Source organism: Thamnophis sirtalis, unplaced genomic scaffold, assembly GCF_051295495.1.
Source record: "Thamnophis sirtalis isolate CommonGarterSnake01/CBP01778 unplaced genomic scaffold, rThaSir2_p1.2 scaffold_3, whole genome shotgun sequence".
NCBI lineage: Eukaryota > Metazoa > Chordata > Lepidosauria > Squamata > Natricidae > Thamnophis > Thamnophis sirtalis.
In genome coordinates this window covers 85,352,054-85,375,468 of record NW_028261383.1, presented here as the reverse complement: position 1 = coordinate 85,375,468, position 23,415 = coordinate 85,352,054, and the positions used below count along the sequence as shown (strand labels likewise).

General features: G+C 37.3%; 1 protein-coding gene across 2 annotated transcripts in view; it reads left to right on the top strand.

The window, feature by feature from the left end:
* SGCD (sarcoglycan delta) overlaps nt 1-23,415 on the top strand; it is a 468,122-nt gene that overhangs the window by 149,294 nt on the left and 295,413 nt on the right. The window lies entirely within an intron of this gene.

The following is a 23,415-nucleotide window of genomic DNA, read 5'->3' as shown; positions in this document are numbered from 1 at the left end:
TCTTCAGAGATGTAAGAATAAAAGACTATTCCAAATTATCAAAAGTTAATTCCTCGTTAAGAAAGATCAGTTATCTTCCTGTTACTCTGATTATAAAATCAATAGCATTCAAGATGTACCTGATACTGTCCTTCATGTGTTTCTTTCAGTAGGGTTAAAATGGATTAATTCAGGTTAAAAAAATCAGAACTATTGCCATAAAAGCTAGTACGCTATTTTGAAAAAAGAAATAGATATGACTGGATGGGCAAGTATCTTCCACTCCAGAAATATGTTCTGTTAATACAGTTACAAGACTCAGCATGTCGTCTCTAATTTTATCAACCTTAACCTCAAATTTCTCATACAGCTCCTGTTTTAGTCCTTTTAATTCACTTTTAATTTCTTCTTTCATTTCTTTTATTTCCTCTTTTCTCTCCTCTCTATTATCTCTAAATTTATCTTCCATTTTAATTGTCTGTGCAATAAGAGCCTCGCTTAGATTACTCAGGAAAAATTCTTTCGTTAACACATCCCCAGCAGGGGGCGTAGGAAGCGGAGGCTGCAGCTTTGTGCCAGGCACTGAGGATGTGCCCCTGGAAGTAGAGGGTGACGACTTCAAGTTAATATTTGGTTTTGAGGCCATTTCAAAATTTATCTGCCTGCAGTTAATAAAACTCTATTGCCTGAATATGCAGCTTTAAGTAAAGAGGCTTTTATTTTGAAGTTTAAGGCTTGGCAAAACTTTCAGTGAGTAAACATTGTAACAAGACCATTCAGCAGATTCATCACCATTTAACTTCAAAATAAGCAAGGAGTAAAATTCTTCTATTGTGAAACCAAAACAAGTGATAAGCAATCTCTTTTGTTTTGAATTCTTGTGAGGATTAGCAAGAAGTGTTCGTTATTACCGGAGAAACCAGCCTGCTCGGCGCCATTTTAGAAGCCTCTGAGTAAATAATTTTTCGGAGGAGAAAAAGAAAAGAAGCTAAAATGTTGATAAGCAATTATTGTCCACAGTAAACGGATCCAGCTCGTGATAAGAATAAATCAAACAAAACTTTGAGCAGAGTGGGAGAGACCTACTTTGTCCTGCACAAGGCAGTTTGAAGTTCCCAGCACGGACAGCCGTTCTGCCTTGGGCTAGCCCCCCTTTCCTTGCAAGCACAAAAGCTGCAAAAATCGAAGAGCATTTGCCAGCAAAACAGTTTCTTCTTTCCTTCTTGCCTGAAGGATAAGAAAACCTGATAAGATGTCAGATGGAAGATCCTCTAAACAGGTACGTAGCCAGGAATTCGGAGGCAGCTGATTTTTTGCTGCCCCCACCAGTAGGCTCCTCCCAGGAAGTCGATAATTTCTGCCTTTTAAGGCCAACCATCAAAAGTAAATGAATAAACAGTCAAGATATATGCTGCAGACTCAGGGGGAGACTTAGTTACAGTGGTAATGGGTGAATTGTTGGAAGACCTGAACAGATTATCATGGAGAAAATCGATGTGTTTGCTAAGAAATGACATGTAATGGCATATAGTCAATCAATCAATGAAATTACTAAAAGACAACAAAGTATTGAGGTTTTCTGCATTCCTTGCTAGCATTGAATGGTCATTTGTACTTTGCAGCACAGATATGGTTGCTTTACTATATGTTGTCTAATCAGTGACGTGCGGTGAGGTTTATGGTTGGTGAGGCACTGACGCCATCACCCAAGATGCTGAAGAACAGAAACATTTTACATTTACAAAATATAACAAAGACATTTCAGTACTTCAACAAGATACAGGTAGTCCTCAACTTACAACTGTTCATTTAGTGACTATTCAAAGTTACACCACTGGAAAAAGTGACTTAAGATCGTTTTTCACTTATGACCATTGCAGCATCCCCAGGTCACATGATCAAAATTCAGATGCTTGGCAACTGGTTCATATTTTTGATGGTTGCAGTGTCCTGATGTCACGTGATCACTTTGTGCAACCATTTTACATTTTGCAACCTTCTGACAGTAGACAAGCAAAGTCAATTGTGGAAGCCAGATTCACTTAACAACTGCAACAACAAAAGTCATAGAGTGGGGCAAAAATCACTTAACTCTCTTACTGTTCAAAATAAAATTTTAGGTTCAATTGTGGTCATAGGTTCAGGACTACATGTCTCCTATTAAAACACGACAAATGATCATCATGAAGGGAGGACTGTGACATCTTTGATCTTTTTGCAATTGCATAGAAAATGGCGAGAATTAATATTCTACTTCAGTTCTGCTTGGAAATGAACAGCTCTCAGTAATAAAGTTTAGCAGGAAATGGCATACACTATTGAAAACATATCGTCCCCTACAACCCTGGGTAGAAGTTTTGGAATATATTTAAGGCAAGTTAAATATTAATAATTAATTTAATATATGTTGCCTGCACTGGATGTTTGCATAATGGAATGGAGGGGGAGGAGAGATGAAAGGCAAGTGGGGAGGAGGAATTCCTACTCTTTCAGTGTGTTTAGCAGTATGTTTAAAGCCCTCAATGGCAGGTAACTGTAATTCATGTCCAGGTCTGCTCAACCACCCTGCTTTGCACCGCAGGTATTATTTAGCTAGCTAGAATAAATGTGTTCCTCCTGGAGCTTGGGGTGAGGCAGCCATCTCCGTCTGTCACCAAAGGAACCTCAGGCAATTAAAAGGGAATAAGCATGGCCTTAGCTCAGCAGAAATGACTGGATTCTATTATTAGCCCACCTGGGATAATAAAGCGTTATTGCCATCCGCGCTCTGGCAGGGGGGGGCAACTTCCAACAAAACACAGCAACTGGAGAAAAGCAGTGAGGGGCGAGAAAGCTCATCCGGGGAGAGCCATGTGCTGCTTTTGCCTTAGATTCCTCTCTTCTGCGCGCACACCTTTCTCTCCCAGCTACTTCACCAGCTGCTTCTTTTGCCATGCCGTTTCCCAGCATGGCAAAAGACTTTCTTTTCCCTTCACCTTCCAGCCCACCAAGAAGCACCAGATCTGAGCCAACCCACCATTTGCAGCTTGGCCCAGGCCGTGGGGAAAGCTTGCTAGGGGAAAGTGCTTTTTTCAACTATGGCAGCTCAGGCATTCTCTCCTCTCCCCCGACACCCCACTGACTATTTGTCGGAAGCTTTCACACTCCCCCTCCCCAATCTTCCTCCCTTTGCAATTCATGCAAGGTTAACTCAACAGAAAAGACTCAATCCAAATGGCAACTGGCATTGCATTTATTAAAGAAAAAAAAAGGAAATCTGAAGGAAAAGAGATAGCATGGGGTGGGGGTGGGGGGCATCAGAAACGGAGAAAGAGAGGAGGAAGAGCGGACACAACGCTGCAGCTTTAAACAGAATGACAGAGCTGGAAGGGAAGGGACCAATGACTGCACTTGAATCGTCACTTATTCTGCTGCCGCTGAGTTATAGGAAGAATGAGTGCCCTCTACTATGAGGCAGGAGAACTGCGTGCCTCACCTACTCGGGACTTTTTAGGCTTTTAAGCCTCTGCTTAACTCTGCTTGAGTGATCATAAAACACCTAAAAAGTCAGACTAGATGAGGCATGCAGTTCTCCTGCCTCATAGTAGAGGCTGTTTTTAGAGGCTTTTTAAAAACAATTAAGCAGAATCATCCCGGTGAGGCAGCAACTAGCTCAGCCTCACCTCAGCTGTCACCTTTTTCCTTTTACATTTTTTTTCTTTTCATGATGAGAGCGGTGAGGCTGTGTCTCACTTGCCTCATCTGACTGCATGTCACTGGTTCGCTTTTGGTGGCATCTATTCAGGATTTCAGAAGTTTCTCTAGATGAGGAAAGGCAGCATTGAAAGTAGAACTATTTGTGTTATTGGTTTATAAACTGGTATTCATAAATCAATGAACCTTCTTCATCATCACAATTTATTACAGCCTCCTCCAAATGCAATTTATATTCAAATCAATTCTGTAAAATGTTCTAAAATAAAAGCTATTACATTAAGAATATGCTATAGTCTGTGCACTTCCTGATTCATCTTGTCAGGGAAATGGGGAAAATAGGTTTCTTCCTTACTGAAGCAAAACATTTACAATATTGGATTACCATTCTACACGCAGATGAAAACTTCTGGTCAATCACAAATTTGTAAACATTATGATATACCAACACCCAACATAAATTTAAGAAGATAAATAGAGAGGTATAATTAGATAGAAAATTTATCAAGTCTACTTTCTTGTTTTTGCCAATTTGCTAATTTTAATTTTTTGTATTTCTTTTTCTATCATTTTTGAAGTTTAGACCATCTGATTTCCATTTTGGTTCAGAAAATTTTAACACACAAACAAATACACACACAGACACACACAGATTTGAGCTAAGATACATTTTTTAAACATAGACAGTCATTTCGTCTAAAGTAAAATGTTTTTGCAAATATTTTCCATATTTATTTTTCTACATTGTTGCCATGAATCTAGGCACATCTCAATGTAGACTGTACTTCATAGACCAGGAAACATAGTTTGTTCCATCCAATCAGGTTATCATCGATAGGCTTGTTGATGGGTCGCTCGCCATCTTCTCCAGGATAGTAACAATCACTAACGAAACAGCTGTCTGTCTGTATGCAGTATTGCGTATGAACATCAACTGTCCTTTAGCTATGTCTGGTATAATCTGGGCCCATAACCAGTGTTGGGTAAGCTCCCCGTTGGGAGAGCGGGTGCATTCAGAGAAGCGCGGTGAGAGTGGTATTGGAGAACACACAAACCAGCATACAGAGACACTGCAGTTTAAATAGTCTTTTACTTTCGTGGAAATAGAGGTATCAGAGTCCATCAAACAGTCCAAGTCATACACGGTTATGACAGTCAACGTCTTTCAGTTAAGGGATAATCCAACTAACACAGTCCATAATCATACATACAGTCTGGTACACAAAGTTTGCTAGCAGTTGCAAAATTTACGATAGCTCATGCTGATCACTGTACGGCACTTCTAACAGCCAGCTTCCAAACATTCAGATCAGATCAGCATCTAACAGTGATTCTGGCTCCATCTAATGGCCGCTTGAGGAAACAATAACCAATCTCATTTACAGCATGATTGATTGATTGATTGATTGATTGATTTAATTTGTATGCCGTCCACTCTCAAAGAAACAGGTACAGCATTGTTACATGATTTATATATTGCCAACCCACCCGTTAGATTATTTTCCTAACACATGTAAAGCTCATAAACTCAAGGGAAAAAAGAAATGAGTATGTCTGAACAAAATCAGATGAGCCTAACCATAGAGAGGCACCAGAATGTCCACAGCCAGTCTTGTTTGGACTAAAAAGAAAGTTTAATCAAACATAACTTTATTGTTGATTCTTTATTGTTTAATGTCAGTTGCCTCATTGCCAGAATAGGGTAGCAACTATTTTTTAAGGGCAGAAACAGACACCATCAGCCTTTACCCAATTCCCTAGCATCATAAATTAGATTTCCAGATACATTTTCCTACTATGGTTTGAAAGTAGCTTTTTGTCTTAAGTCACTTTAGGTTCCCTTTTTTATATGTAGAATCCTTATTAAATAAATTGTTCAAGGAATAAAAACAATAGAATTTTTGAAAAGAAAAGTTGGGAAAGTAAGGAAAAGTAAAAATGAAAAAGTACAAAGAAAGAAATAGAAAAGAGAAAAAAAGAAAAAGTTATAAAGAGTAGGCAATGACTAATAAATTGAGCTATTGTCCTTTCTCTAAAAACAAATCAGATTTGGAGGCTCTGCTAAATCCGCTATCTTCAGCCATTGTGTGAATCCACATGGACTTCTTATTTTGGATTTCATTTTTGTGCATAAAATAATCTTGTGGAAATGATCATGCGTAAAAACAATTTTCCATAATTATTTTAAAATTGTTTATCCATTTGTCCCAATAAGAAGAATTTGGTTTCAACTGAACATTAATGTTTAAAATTTTTTGTTACTTTAGATTGTCTGCTTTATATCTGCTTTACTTCCTTGAAAGCTATTTTCAGTATCTCATTAGCTACTTTGCAGAGGAAGCAAAATCCTCTTAACTGAGGCAATAGTTACTCTGATATAACAGGTTAAGATTTTTTGTTTACCATTATTATTAAAATAGCACAACCGTTAAAAGGCATGCATAGCACATAAGAAATTGCTATATTAAAACATATTTTCTTCAGTTATCCATGGATTTTTTAAGTGCAGGTTCTCTATTTTACTTTGGAATCCTGCCCATTTTTTCTTAAAGTTATCTGGCTAAAAATTGTTATTATTTAAAATATTTGTGGTGGGTTTCAAACCTCCACCCTTTTATATGTAGATAAATTTCTTAGTTATTGTGTTTTATAGCTATTACATGAATGATATAGAAATTACTATAGTTTAAAATGAATGACAAGGACGGAATTGTTATTTTAAGAATGATTATTGTTCCTACATACATATCTGCATGGTTTTTTTAATGAATATTTTTTTTTATTTTTGAATAAACACAAACAGACAAAACACACAAAACCCCCACAAAACCATCTTCCATTACAAATTGTAGAAAGTGTGTCGATTGGTTACAAAAACCTCCGTGCATCCCTTCCACAGTCGTCACCTACAATTCATATCAAACCATATATTTTAAATCAAATATATTTATATATATATTACTATCATCACACCTCAACTTTCATTTGACTATAATTGTTTTTACGTCATTTTATATAAAATATTCCAGATTTAAAGCAAAACCACATAATGGCATTCCATTAGCTCTTCCCAATATCGTCCAGTAACATTACATCTTTATAATGTTCTAAATACAAATTGAGTTTCTAAACCTCCTTTCATAGTCACCATTTGAAATTTATATCAAATTTCCTCTTATGAAACCAATACATATATATGCATTATTATCATTATCAATCAATTATTTAACTGTATTAATTATCACTTCATTTTATACATAATGCTCTAAATTTAACTACATTTGACTTAATTTTTTATTAGAAGCTTTCATTACATCAACCTGTGTCTTTCCAGTAATAGTGCAGTCTTATGTCTCTTGCCATTTGTGGCATTAGTATTCTAGTTATTTCCTTATTAAGTTTTGCATGGACTTCTCTTCGCAACTTATTGCTTATTGTATATCTTGTACAAGCTTGAAACCCTCCATCTGCTTCTTCGATCAGCTTATCTTTGGTTATCACTAGTGCTTCTGACAAAATTTCTCTCCTTAGTTCCATCAATTCTTCTCTTTTCTTCTTCTATACTTTGAAATCTGGGGTAGAGCTCCAGTCCATCTATCTCCCCTTTCCATATTCCACTCTTTCCATTTCCAACCACACTCAATTCACTGTCAGTATCAACAATTTTCTTGTCTCTTTGTTTATTTTTTCCTTCAGTTTTTAGAACTTTGACTTCCATTTTCTTCATTTGATGAACATCCTCAATTTTTCCATCAAATTTTACTGTTCTATGATCTATATTCTCCAATCTCTTCTCAATTTTCTCTGTTACTTTTAATAATTTTTGAATTTCAAACATAATCTTTTGCAATGTTAAGGTTTCTTTTTCATGTTGCACCATTCTTCCAACTTGTAAATACTGCCACTCTGGCATCCAAAACTTTTTATTAAATTTAAAGCAAGTTCAATAATCTTTCAAGACTTTGTTTTCACTCCACTCCAGCTGCCAATAAAGATCCCTAAGAGCACCTGTATAAACAACCCCTTCTTTTCTCACTATCACTCTCTGTAAACAAGCTGAAGAACCTAGAAATGCAAATTCAAATGATCAAAGAGAAAAAAGAAAAGACAATATTTCCAAGCTTTCCAAGCCTCCAGCCTCCAAGTGGCAGTGTTACTTCCTTTCCATCTTGTATTACAGCCCTCTTTGTATTCCTTTTGTATCTTCTTTATATGCCAGGCTTAAAGAAAACAAAATTCTTAAATGGAGCAAAAAAAACCAAACCCCATCCAATCCAGCATTATAAAAACAAGGAAAAAGATTTTAATCCATTGGTATAAAAAAAGAATATAAAAAGTAGAAGAATAAAAATTAATCTGTTCAATTTAAAAAAATAGGAAACATTTGCAAAAGTTCCATCCATAAAAGAAAATTGAAAAAAATGACAACACACTGTCTAATGTAGCTTAATTTCGCCACTTTCAACTTTCAACTTTTCAACTTTAATAAGATTTGTATGTGGCCCACTCCCTTGGGACTCTGGAAGGCTCACAACAAAAGTAAAAATATATAAAATTTTAAAAATACAATTATTAAAAATTAATATATCATCCATTCAATCAAGTGGGGCTGGATATTAATCAACAGCCCCAGGCCTGCTGGAACAGCCAGGTCTTGGTCGCTTTACGGAAGGCCAGGAGAGTGGTAGCTCGTTCCACAAGGCCAGTGCAGCTACAGAGAAGGCCCTCCACCGGGGAGCCACCAGCTGGCATTGTCCGGTCGACGGCACCTGGAGGAGGCCCAACCTGTGCGATCTTATTGGTCGTTGGGAGGTGAATGGCAAGAGGCGGTCTCTCAGGTAGCCAGGTCCAATACCATGTAGAGCTTTAAAAGTAACGACTAGCACCTTGAAGCGGGTCCAGAGACCAATGGGGAGCCAGTGCAGCTCGGGGAGGATAGCTGTAACATGGGTGTATCTAGGTACACCCATTATCGCTCGTGCGGCTGCATTCTGGACCAGCTGCAGTCTTCGAACACTCTTCAGGGGCAGCCCCATGTAGAGTGCATTACAGTAATCCAGTCTTGAGGTGACGAGGGCGTGAGTGACCATTCAAAGTGCCTCCTGGTCCAGATAGGGCCGCAACTGGTGCACCAGGCGAACCTGGGCAAAGGCTCCCCTGGTCACAGCTGACAAATGGTGTTCTAACATCAGCTGTGGATCCAGGAGGATACCCAAATTGCGGGCCCTCTCCGAGGGGTGTATAACTTCACCCCCCAAGCTAAGAGGTGGAATGTCTGGACCATCTTTGGGAGGCAACATCAATAGCCACTCGGTATTGTCTGGATTGAGTGCAAGCTTGTTCACTCCCATCCAGACCCTGACAGCCTCCAGGCACTGGCACATCACTTCAACTGCTTGGCTGAGTTGGCACGGGGCAGACAGATACAATTGAGTAATGTCCACATATTGATGATATTTAATCCTGTGCCGGCATATGATCTCACCCAGCAGCTTCATGTAGATATTAAATAGGAAGGGGCACAGGACTGAACCCTGCAGCACCCCATATTTGAGGGGCCTAGGGGTCGATCTCTGTCCCCCAACCAACACCGACTGCGACCTGTCCAAGAGGTAGGAAGAGAACCACCTTAAGATGGTGCCTCCCACTCCCACCTCCCGTAACCGTCATAGAAGGATACCATGGTCGATGGTATCGAAGGCCGCTGAGAGGTCAAGAAGCACTAGGATAGAGGAATGTCCTCTATCCCTGGCCCACCAGAGATCATCGATCAGCGCGACCAAAGCAGTTTTGGTGCCGTAACAAGGCCTGAAACCCGACTGAAAGGGATCCAGATAATCTGTTTCATCCAAGGTCCATCAGAGTTGAAAGGCCACCACCTTCCCGACAACCTTCCCCATGAAGGGGAGGTTGGAGACTGGGCGATAGTTGTTCAAAATGGCTGGATCCAGGGAAGGTTTCTTAAGGAGGGGTCTCACCACTGCATCCTTTAGGGGGTGCGGGAAGGATCCCTCCCGAAGAGAGGTGTTAACAATCCTCTGGAGCCAGCCACGTGTCACCTCCCTGCTGGACGAGACCAGCCAGGAGGGACACGGATCCAGTAAACAGGTGGAGGCACTCACCGCTCCCATGGCCTTGTCCACTTCCTCAGGAGTGATAAGTTGAAACTTGCTCCATAAAATCTAATCAAGACCTTCCCCCGGCACCTCGGCTGGTACCGTCCAAGTGGAGTCCAGGTCCATCCGAATCTGAGCGATTTTATCCAACAGAAACTGAACAAATTCCTCAGCTCTACCCTGTAGAGGTTCGTCCGCATCCCTCCCTTTCAAGAGGGATCGGGCTATCCTAAACAGGGCAGCTGGGTGCGATTCTGCAGATGCAATAAGAGTGGAAAAATGCGCACATTTTGCCACCCGTATCGTCACTAGATAGGTCCTAATAAAGGATCTTAATTGTGTTCAGTCGGATTCAGAGTTACTAGCCCTCCAGTGTCGCTCTAGGCGTCTCTTTTGGCACTTCATCTCCCGGAGTTCCTTGGTAAACCAATGAGCCCTCCTGGATCCACTGCTGCGGAGAGGCTGTAAAGGCACAATCCGGTTTAGAGCCTCTGCCGCCACTATATTCCAAGCAGCGACCAAGGACTCCACCGGACTGTGGGCCAGAGAGTCAGGTATCTCACCAAGTGCCGTCTGAAATCCCATAGGGTCCATCAGGCGCCTGGGGTGGAACCACCTAATCGGTTCCACGTCCCTACAGTGGGGGATTGGTTTCCGAAAGTCGAGCCTCAATAGGAAGTGATCTGACCATGACAAGGGCAAGATCTTAATGCCCCTCAAATCTAGATCACGTCTCCACTGCTCCAAGAGAAACACGAGGTCGAGCGTGTGACCCGCTGTATGAGTTGGACCCTGAATTACTTGTTCTCTTCTGTTTTCAAATTTAATTTAGCTTTAATTTTTTGTGTGGGGGTAGTCTCTTTTATCATAATAAGATTTCCTCACCAGATGGACACACTTTCTCTTTCTGTTTTCTTCCCGTTCCAGAGCTGTCCCAACTTCAGCAGCTTCAATGCCTGCGCTTCTGTCGCCGGCAAAAAGAGATTCTCCTGGATCAGTCAGGGACTTTGCGGTGTCCCTGAGATCAGCAGGATGTACTCTTGCCTGTCATTGTCTTTTCAGGACTGTTTAGGTCCAAAAGGACCGTCCAGAGGCAAAAGTATCGACTGCGATCTTGGAGCTCCAAGATCGCACGTCGTGTCATTGCGACGTCAGATCCTCCTCATATATCTGCATGTTGATGCTTTAATTAGCCATATATAATTGCTTTGAGTTATTCTACACGTTCTCTATAGAAAGGTCCATGAAGGTTCCCTATTAATCTACTTCATTCATCTTCCTTTTTCAATGTTAGTGCCTTAACTTAACATTTGTTTTGATACAAATATATTCTCTAATATATTTCTTGTTTAAGAAAATTTAAGATATTAAGGAAAACTTCCTTGATGTCAGTTGACAGATCAATGCCAGATTAATGCCAATGGCTATAGAACCAATTTGATTCTCATCTCAAGGATTATTTTTCTATCTCTGTAATTCTTTCATATCTTAAGTTTGTAATCAATCTAAAAAATAAGTCTGCATTTATCATTATAAAAATAAAAATCCTATGGTCCATTTACATGTTTACAGATATTTGGAGATTATATTTATTGCTTATGAATAATTTGAAATATTTAATTAAAAAGGCTTGCTCTTTATATAATATCTAGTTTATTATTGCAAAGTAAAGTGTAGTAGTAAAGTAGTGCTCAACTTATGACCATAATTGAATCTAGAACTTTGACTAATTTTACTATCTTTTTTTGATGGTTATTAAATGTATGCTGCAGGCTTTAAGTAAGTCTGTTTTCCTCAATGGGATTTTCTTGCTGGAAACCGAAAATAAATGCAAAAAAATCCCAAAATTTGTGGTCACATAGCCTAGATGCTGCAAAAGACTGTAAATAAAACTTGATTGTAAAGCATCCAAAATGCAACCATGTGATCATAACGGGGAAGTCATAAGAATTTCAAAAATGAAGTGTAAGTAGCTCTTGGAAGGTCTGTCAAAATTTCAAATGATCACTGCCCAATATCTATGTGTAGTGCATGCACCAACTACAACTCTAGTACTTATGTAATCACTAAGAGAAAGATAGAGTGAAATATAGAGTGGAAAATAAATCCTAGTATTATAATGTGGATAATTTTTAATGGACTTTGATGAGTTAAGTATCCCATGCTGAAGAAATGCCAACTACTCTAAATTTGTTACATACATGAGAGTGGCATAAAATAAAAGCATTGAGTATGCCTTTCAAAATATGATTTTTCTTTGGTAATGGTAAGGACCCAAAAATCAGTGAAGTTTTTTAAACTGCCTATCGCTATGGATTCTGGTTGTTGAATTATATCCCACATCTTTTCAACTTGTGAAAGATATTTTTCTGCTTTGTACAAAAATAAATATGAATTTTGACAAAAGCTGCCTCCTAATTGATTTTGTGGCTCTGTAACCATTTGAGCTATACATAAAGGTACAGAAAAGGATAACAATAGGATTGTAAATCACTATGAAGGGATTAACATTATGTAAATTTAATAAATATGCTCATTGTGTCAAAGGCAGTATTTCTAAATCCGATTCTCTGCCAAGAATCCACCTTCCTTTTGCTAAAACTACACATTTTAGCCATGTCACAGAGAAAAAATATCAGGCCACTATGGTCAAATATGTCCACTGAAGAAAAAGGAGGTTTTTATTATACAGAGGGGAACTTCAAGGTTTACGGAAAGGATAACAACATTTTTAATGGATGGTTTTATGCCTTTTTGTATTCTACAAAATGGTTATATAAATATTGTAAATAAATAAGTGCATAAGATTAAAATGAGGGAACCAGGGGGAGTGGGGATTGGTCACATGTCAAAGGAAGATGAAAATAGGTTGACCTGTCAAAGATGCTTGGCTGCCTGCAGCAGAGCAGCAATAGCACCATACCCCCATATTAAGTAGGGTCTAAATCCAGTTAAGTTATGTTGACATTGAAAGCAGAAAATCTCATAAGCACTTTGTCCTAATCCTGGCAGTAAATATAGAGTTTGCTTCTCATTCACCTTAGCTAGGTCTGATGTTTGAGGCTATCACTTCAGTTTTATGAAAGGGATGGTTGTGCTGCTGCCATTCAAATAACACAGGGTAAAAAGGATGATCCCATTCACTGGAGAAGAACCGGGTTAGCTGGAAAAAATGTTTGTTGGATTTCTGTCTTATCTTTCTTTCTAATGTTCGGTCTGACTTGCATGCAATTCTCCTTACAAATTATACCCACTACACCACAACAGTAATGTAGGCTGGTTGAAAAGAGAACAAGTAGTCCAAAGTCAGCCAATGAGTTTGTATGACTTTCATGTTTTTCCTATTTTTAATCTGACATCTTTGCTATACTAATGTTTACATGTAGGTGTAGGAAAAATAATCTGGTCCAGTTACAAAGCCAGGAGAAAGGTACTGGAAATAAAATGGAGGCTGATTGGAAAGAAGGACTCTGAGCAGAACCAACAGCAGCATGTAGTTCTGGGATAGCTGAGAAATTAGCTTGATGAGAGCACGGATTTTTATACAGTTTACCATATTTTCTAATTTTGAGGTTTGCTTGGGTACTTTTATTATTTGATTGGTGGTGGGTTAATTCTATTGTGTCCTAAAGATCATGTCATGCCTTTCTTAATCCTTTCAGCTGGAGCTGAAGTGTTTTGTTAATGAATAGATTGGTCTGAATTTCTCAATGGGCATAAAATACCCATCTCTAAAGACTTGAGGCAACTGCTGAGGCTGTTGGGGCTACTTTCTGCTTTTATTAAAAAAATTCTCCGTTTCTCTTTTTGGAAAATACAATATTCTGCCCTTTTAATATCCCCCAAAATATTTCATTCTGGGGTGGGGTGGGGGCTTCACATGGGTTCTATAACAACTGAGTTGGACCAATGTCATGAATTTTACCAATTATTATTGTAACACTACCTCGGCAAGGGCTGCTGGCAATTTAGCCTTTTCCCAGGTGACCAATTCATATAACCCAAGCATACCAACACTACATGGAGGGAGTTACAGCCAATTCTGTTGCCTCTTCAACATGTCTTTTTCAGGCCCATCAGAGGCCTACTAAGTCTTCCTCTTGTGGTAGCCTGCAATTTTCAGGCTGATGGTAACCATCCTCTCTTCCCTGGGATGGCAATCTCATAAACTTTCTTTATTTCTGAAGAAAAGCAGCCTCTTTCCCACATAGCAGCTATTTTTGCTTTTCGCTCCTTCTCAGTTCTGTTTTTTTTAAAAACCTCAGCTTCCTCTCAATCTTGTTTTACCTCAGCTTCCTGAACCTGTCCTCCTCCTGCTAGGGACTACATCATCCAGAAAATGAAATCGCCTCAGGGACTCTTTCTGTCCCCATTCCAGGGAAAAGGCCCCAACATTTTCTAAAAAGAAATTCTAAATATGTAAAAAAATATCTATCTTTAAAAAGGATGGTTTAACTGGACAACCTTGAAACTAGATTAGAATACATATACATTATATTTTAATAGGTAGCAGGAAAAAGACTATTGTTAGATGGCAGGAAAGATGTGGTCTACTGCATCCATCTTACCTTGGGTTTTTGTTTTTATTTAATAAAATGTATATATATTTTAAAATCCCTTCCTGAGGTCTTCTTCCTGTCCCCATTTCAGGGGAAAGGTCCTGTTGCGTCCTCCTGACGCAGCCAGCAGCCAAACCATGCCCTGCCGCTACCTGATTGGTCCAGGCGCGGTTGGCTGCCGGTGGGGGAATTGCGCCTCTCCCATTGGCTGGCCGCCTGACAGCAATGTTCCCTCTAATTTTTTTTCAGTGTGGGCGGAAAAGTATAGTGTTTGAGCGGCACATTTTCATGCCTGAGTCCCAACCATTCTAGTTTAAACTTCCAGCTGCACTTTTTCTTCGTAACAACATTTACTCCAGCTTTACGTTTTGACATCAGCACTGACTGATGATGTACCTATAGGGTTAGGGTTTATCAATTATTACAATTATCTTTTCAAATTCATTTTGGATTAAATAAAAAAGAGCTTTGAAATGAATATATAAATGGCACTTAATACAACTAATATTAAAATAGTAAATGTTTGATATACTTAATTTTAATGAATTTCACTTGATATACTTCATTTTAATGAGTTAACATTCAATTGCAAAAGTTGTCTATACACTGTATGCTTCTGTGAATGTATTATATGCAATTTGCTATTTTAAATGAGTAAAATTATTAAAATCACCATAATTAAAGTCTCATTCACATCTAAGAGTTTTCTTCCATCATTAATTTGTAAACTCAAGGATTTATTGCCTGCATGTTCAAGAATGCTTGATGATTGTTTAAAAATTTGTGGGTATTTGCTCCTCTCTGTACAGAGGGTTTTAGTAACCTACTACTACTGCAAAACTAATTTCTAAACTGCATACTACTTGAAAATATAAATAGATTGTTAAAATGGCTCTACCATCACCAAATAAGAGAAAAAAACACCTTCCTTTTGTTTATAAAGTAGTGATTTTAGTTTGCTCTATGCAAGTCACTATTTTAAACTGACAGATAGGAAGTTTAATTAGATTAAAAGCAAAAATATTCTCAATGACTTTGAAAATCCCAATGAGTTATCAAATATAGGTACTCCTTCATTATAACGTGGGACTGGAATTTTTATTACTCAGCAATGTGGTCACAAAGCTGATGTCGTGTCATGACTCATGTGACCGGGCTCTCTCGCCTCTTTCCAACTCCGAGGGCATCAATCATGTTAGCCGAGGGATCTGCAAAGTTGGCTCTTTTAAGACTGGTGGACTTCAACTTCCAGAATTTTGAGAGTTGAAGTCCACCAGTCTTAAAACAGCCAACTTTGCAGACCCCTGTGTTAGCCCAAGGCCTGGCGCTGGGCTTTGCTCCCCCATTGGTGGAGCCCCGAGAAGCGAGGAGGGAGAAAAAGAGCTCAAAAGAGCTACATTGTTGCTAAATGCAGCCGGGGAGAGCCAGCCCAGGCAATAGCAAATTAGCCGATCTCGCAGCAGGTCTGAAGGGGGAGGGGGAGCAAAACTCCAGGCAGGGCTCTCTGACTGTTCTAATTCCCCGTGAAAACTGTTGTTGCCTCTGAAGCATTTGCTCCAGCGTTTAAAATCTTTAAGCTTCCCTTTCCCTTTTTTCTTTTCCACCTACACTGATTAGAGAATCCTGAAGTCGGGAGGCAAAGTACTGCAGTAGAAAAGGTTTAGCTGGAGGAGGTTTTGATGGCAATCGCTCTGTAGTTCATGTCCAGATACCTAACGTGCCTGACGTGCCTCTGCGCGGCAATTAGAAACTACTGTGCGGGGTATTGCAGCCATGTGAGCGGCTGCGCAAGTGCGCACCTTAGAAGGAACAGTGCCTGACAGCTATCCGTATAAATAGCTGTCAGGCGGCGCTGTCCCGCGCGCGAGTTCTGAACTGTTTATGTTGAAGCCTGTTAAATAAAGCTGTTAACTTTACCTCACGCCTCGCGTCGTACAAAACAGGTCCCAACCAGCCAGACAATCAGGGAACACTGCTAATAGAGCAAGTGCACAATTGTTAATTTTAAAAACCAGAAGTAAATAGTTAGTCCTTGACTTATGATCATAACTGTGTCCAGTTATAAGTCATTGAGGTAATTAAGTGAGTCCCATGTGACTGCACCTGATTTTATGATTTTGTTTTTTGTGGTGGTGGTTAAGTGCATGCTATGGTTGTTAAATGAATGTCACAATCATTAAGCGAATGTGGTGGTCATTAACCAAATACGTTTTATCCTATGGCTGTAGAGTGGAAATACACACTGGAAATGGGCAAAAAACCATTACAAATCTTGGTCATGTGACCATGGTATGTTACAAATGGCACAACTGTGAAAACCTTGAAATTGGGTCATAACTACTTTTTGTGGGTCTTTGAACTATTGCTATGTGACCAGTTATTAAGCAAGGATTACTTGTAAAAAGTAGCCAGAGGCAATCCTATTAATTTTGTACTGGTTCATTTCACCATATTTAAAAATACATGATGGAACCAATACTTTAAGAAAGAAATGTTTAAGATTGCAGAGAGACCTTTATAATATGGGGAAACATTCTTCTCACTTGAATTATTGTAGTAATTTACCATTATTTTACTGTGGTATTGATCTTGTTAATTGGTTCCTTTTCAATTCATTATACGCTGTAAAATAAATAGAGCGTAATAATGGTCCCATTTTGGCACTAAAAGTTGTCTGTTCATTTTCAAGGTTTGTGTTACCATAATTTTTGAGGATATAAAAGAATTAAGTCCTAGCTTCATGGAAGTAGATTTTATAAAAGTAAACTGTCAAGCTGAAATCTTAAGAAAAGAATTTATATTTATTGTAATTTTAAGAACATTGGCATTATTGGTTAGCTCCCTTTGAAATATGTCAAGCAAAACAAATGGAACAAATGGAAGAGGATTAATTTGAACAAGTGAGGAATTTATTAAGATTTGGACTAGAACTGAGTCTGTAGAGAAAAATGGAACTCCCCATTTTGTACAGTCTGTTTACCTAGAATAAAAGAACTGAAAAAATTTAATTGGGTGAAAAAAGTCAAAAAGTCAGCAGGATCAGAAATTTTGAGTGGTTACCTTTAAGGATATTTAAAATTAAGTTAAAAAATAATAATGCATTTAATAATTTCTTTGTTATGCCATACTATGAAGTTCAGCTGGTAATGTTTTAAGGAATTCGTGATGGAGGAAAGGTTTTATTTGTCCAAATGTTTCAGAGGTTGCCTTTAGCCAGAATCTTCATATTGCATTCTCTGTTGTGGATCAAGACTACAACACTATCATCACTTTATGGAGAGTAAGCCTCCTTAACTTAATTGGTTATCCAACTTACTTGCATGGGAATTCACTGTAAGCTACTGAAGTTAGTCCCTATAGAAATCAATTAGAGCTTCCTGAAGCAATGAGGCATGGTGGCACATTGGTTAGAATGCAGTATTACAGGCTAACTCTGTCCACTGCTAGGAATTTGATCCTGACCAGCTCAAGGTTGACTCAGCCTTTTATCCTTCAGAGGTTGATAAAATGAGGACCCAGATTGTTGGAGGCAATATGCTGATTCTGTAAACCACTTAGAGAGTGTTATAAAGTATTATGAAATGGTATATAAGTCTAAGTGCTATTGCTAATAGATATTGATGTATTTTTAAACAGTTCTTAGTACTTTACAGTACAGTCCAATACAGGTTTAACTCAGAAACCTCCCACTTTTGGTCTAATCCATGTAAGAATGTTTTATCACATTTTTAGTTTTTTTTTACCACCAAGCCTGAACTATGTCCAGGTTAGATGGGCATCCTTTATGATTTCTACAGTAATTCTGGGATTCTATTCTGCTTGAATATCTTTATTTTGTCATCCTGAAATGACAAGAGTTTATGGATTTGTTTATAAACAACAAGAATAGAAAGTTATGTCTAAGATAGCTTATACTAATTGTGATAAAGGAGGGAACAACTTATTTATATGTGTCTTTTATTTTGTTTACTGTATTCTTACTTTTTCTTTCTATTTTCTATTTTTTCTTTCTTTCTGCACCATTTTTTATTCTTTTTATAAAGAATATAATTTGTATTAATTTGTATTATTATAATGTAATCTTTAATTAAATTTTTATTTACAAATACATTTATTATGGATCAGATGTTTGCAATTGATTGTCTATCCAGATTGAAAGGCTTAAAGGATTTTTTTAGAGAACGGCACAGCAAAAGGCTGTACTATAATTATTATTGCATCTCTATATTTGTTCTTTCTGTATATTTTTATTATATTGGTAAGAATTTTAATCTTCCCTTTTATGTATATTTGTTTATTGCAAAAGCTTACTCATTAGTCATATTATCATGTGCAGTTTTGTGAATTGTATGGGCAATATCTAATTGAACCTTTCACCTAATACTGGGTTAACATTTCTATATTTGTTGCAAGGTTAATATCCCATCAGTTTTGCTCACAAACAAATGAAAAATTATAGTTTCCTGGATGCCTAAATTTTGTAATTATAATTCAAATAAACATGTGCTTATTATGGTCTTATTATATTGCTCAGAGAAATGAATTATTGCTAACAATAATTATTAATTTGATGAACAAAGGCTTGGGGCTGCTAGATCAGAATATTGCCCAAATATATATAGGAAAACAGTCTAGAATTGTGATTGCTTCACATACTCCTTATCCAGACCAAATTTGGATTACATTTGTAACACACTTTTGGAAACTTTGGCCATCTAATACATTATTTATCATTTAGGTATTATCCTTGTTATCCATCCAGACAAGTCTTGCTCCAATATTATCATTTCCAGCTCTTCATAGGTATAGGCCAATTCCTATCTTTCTCCCTTGAATATGGTAACTGTTTGGGTCTATTGAAAGTTAGTATGTCCGATTGCCTTAACTGAATTGCATGAGATTGCTTTGGTGTTTGACTTGTTCTCTAGCTTGATTACTTGTTAACCTAGTGGGTTCTGGTCAATTCAGTCTGCTCCCACCAATTCAGTTCTGATCCATTTGGTTTGGCAATGTCTCAAAGAATTCAGATAATACAGTAATTAGAAGGGCACAAATAGTTTTAGGCTTTGGCAGAAAAAAAACACAGGCAAGACTAGAAAATCAAGCACAAAGACAATGAGAGATATTGTTTCAAATTCCACCTAGTCAATGGAGAAGTATACAATAGAAGACTGGTCAAGCAAATCCTTTTTATTTTTCTCTTCCTTGCTGTTGTCACAAAGCTTAAAGTTCTTGATCCTTTCTCAGAAACTAAAGAACCAGAGTCATTTTTGAGTTACCAGTAAATGAGAGAAATGTCTTGTCAGATCAAGGTAGCATAAATGGAGCTGCTGATGACTTGAATTAGGCTGAGCTAAAATTCATCATGGCCAACAGTTGATTTTAGGGCTTTGTAGAGTTCTTGATCTTGAGGGCATAATATGCAAGTAAGAGAATCAAGCCATTTATTTACAGTGTCACTGGTATGTTCTATTTTTGAATAACCAGTAAAACAGAAATTGAAAAGCTGTGTTTCTCTGAATGCATATTAAAATGTTTTATTGTACATATATCACTTTTCCCCACAAGGACAATTTTCTTTCAAGTAAGTCTGCTCTGAAGAACAAATATGTAGCTGATGATTTTTCCTCATCAATTATTTTGTAACCGTAAAAACGTTCTTCTCTCAGATTAAGATAATTTGCCCTGGGAATTAGGCATATTATATTGTGTCCTCAACACTTACTGCTACTGTTTAAATTATCTGCATAGATTTCTTTGATTCACAAAAAGAACATTTTCTATGAAATGCTTATCATAGAGTTAAACTCATTGCAGTGCTTTGTAAAAAGAGGAACCAATATTAACACAATAAAATGTTATTTGAATGTACATATACACAATTTGAAGCATTTCAATAAGAAAATATTTTATATATTTAACCTGTGGGAGTAATTGTCTATCTGCTCATCCATCTATTTATAAAGATTAAAGGATAGTACATTAATTAAAATTGTATCATGAAAGCTTCCAGGGACTAAAGTGCCATTCAATTGATATACAGGTAATCCTTGTGTCAACACACAAAGTTTTCCTGACCTGTTCCTGAGTTGTGATAGGCAGGGGGATGTGAAATTGTGCCTTACAGACGCACCTAGGAATTCACACCTCAGTCAAAACAAAACACATCCTAGCCACCCAAAGACATCTCCAGGTCTCCATTGAGACTTGCAACAACCGGAGGGAGTGACTTCTACGACCTGTGAAATTTCTTTATTGGGGAATGTGACTGGTGACACACCTTGGGCGGGGGGCAACATGGTCTGCGGCAAGGCATGAACTGATCAAAATCAGATTTGGCTTCACTTAGTTTGTGCCAACGTGGTGTTCCTAATAAACAGCTGTTTTTTTCTTGCTAAATGGCTTGGGACTCCCTGCTTTTATTAGGGCATTGGTCGGAAACCTGACACCTTGATTTACAACTACAATTGAGCTCAAAATTTCTGTTGTTAAGCAAGGCAGTGGTTGTGAGTTGTGCCTCATTTTATGACCTTTTATGCCACAGTTGTTAAGTGAATCACTGAGGTTGTTAAATGAATTATTTGTTCATTAAGCAATCTGGCTTCCCGCATTGACATTGCTTATTGGATGCCAGGTGAAAAGGCCACAAATGGTGATCATCAGAACAGTAAACACATGCCAGTTTCCAAGCATCCAAATTTTGAGTATGTCACCATGGAGATGTTGCAATAGTCTTATGAAAAATGGTTAGAAGCCACTTTTTTCAGAGCTATTATAATTTTGAATGGTCACTAAACAAATGGTTATAAGTTAAGGACTATCTTTGATTAAGATTAAATTAGTCTATAAATTACAACAAAGTAATTCTATTTTAGAGAGAGATCATGTAGTGATCTTATTTTACATTCTTGCTTTCATAATTGTTGTCAATCAGTTTCTGAAAACAACTGTTGGCTTGCCTATGACTGTTCTATATTCTTGCAGATATAAGCATATGTCTTATTGTCCATCTATACATATTGCTAATTGCAGCATGAAAATATTTTCCTAAACATTTTAAAGACTATAACTGCATGATATTACATTAACCATATCCCCAAATGCATTATAGATGTATACATTATAGACTCTGGTGGGAAGTTAAATTCTGTGGCTGTTTAGATTTAAAATAGGGTTTTATTTTACTCCAGACATCTTTTCATATAATCTGCTATGCCTCACTGATAATTGGTAATGATGTCTTCAGGAACTGGGATCTGTTCATCATCTGTTGATCAAATGAAGATGCTGAGGGCACTCTACCATATTAATTACTAAGCATTACCCTCTACTGACTTGGACAATGGACACTTAGTTTCTTCAGAATGGTCTTGGTTGATGCATTCCAAAGCACTTAAATGAGTTCCTTATATACTCAAGTATTCCACTTTTCAGAAATAATTCAATAATTGTTAACATGACTTTATAAGTATTCTGAAACAATGTTACACCTGTTTTGTTTTGTTTTTTAAAAAGGACTAATATTCTTTGGAGACCAAGAAGGTTGAATTGGGGTTAAATTGGAAATGACACCTTGGTTCTTCCAGCTATGTATTATTTTTTCTATCTAAAATAAATATAGTATGTTTTCTCATAACCCTTGATAAACAGTATACTTTCTATTGTTTTTATTATTTTAGTGCATTACTATTTCTATATACTTTTTATCTACTTCAATTTTGGATGGTACTGTTACTGTTTTGAGCACTTACCAATTTGAAAAATATTTATGAAATTGGTGTGAAATTAATAGGAATTTTTGACCCTTTTAGCTTGACTAGTAGACAGAATTGACAAGCACAGAATAAAATGGGAGGAAAATTGGCCAATGCTCTTTACAGCTCCTCAACCTTTGAGTTGAGCTATGTATGAACACAATTGCAATGCTGTTCTGAAAGATGCCACCACCGTAAAATTCACAAGAAAAATAAGAGAAGTAACTGTTATTATAACCTATTTACTACTTGGCTAAAAGAGATCTGTCTTCAACTTAAAGCACTCTAGATATATTGGAATTACAAATTCAGGAATACTCAGGGAAGATTTAGTTATATAATCTCTGTGCGCTTAATACAAAGTAGCAAATTTTCACCCTTAAGTTAAAAAATATATAGATAAAGATCAACAGAAAACTGGCTTAGTTGTGTGACATAACTGCATCAATTAATACTCTTAATAGTTTCTAGGTTCATAAAATCAATTTTAGAAAAACATCAAATTATTAAAACAGATCACCAAATTTTATTTGTTTTCTTTATTTTCCATTTTGTAATTAAAATATGAAGATAAGGACCAAGAAGAAAAACATCTGCCTATTGATTGTTAGGATAAATTATAATTGCAGTTTCAGTGGAAGTCAGGCAATATCTGGAACTTGCATTAAATCTTAAAAGTCTTGATATATTTCTTATTATTGAACTTTTAAGAAAGTTGATAATTTTGACTTATAAACTCATTTTAATGAATTTGTTTACAAATTTTTGACTGCTGAAGCACGATTGCAAAACTGAAAGGCAGTATTTAAATAGACACACTGTTGTTTTCTGCTATTCACACTGGGGTAAACGAGAGGGAATTAATGTATTTAAATATACATGTTGGTACTGATACATATTTTCTCCTTATTCAAATAGTAGCTTTAAAAACATTGAGGAAACTCTTAAACTCATCTCAGTTGGAATAGCAACTATCATTATATCCTTTATCCATTAGCCGCCCTGAGTCCCCTCAGGGAAAAGGGCGGCCTATAAATAAACGCAACTACTACTTCAACTAGTGGATGCTATTTCTATTTATAAATATTTTTATTAAATAATAAACTGACCACAGTTTATTGGCATCTCAAAATTTCTATTTGAATTAATTGGAGAACCTGGGACTGCCCATCAGCATTCTATACAGAAGCTTCCCATGAGAAGACCAGAAAATTGAAAGAACCAAATTAATCTCCAAAACTGAACACTTCAACAAAAGAATAATTATGGAAGCCATCGAAATAGAGAAACACCCCCACAACATGAATAAATGTG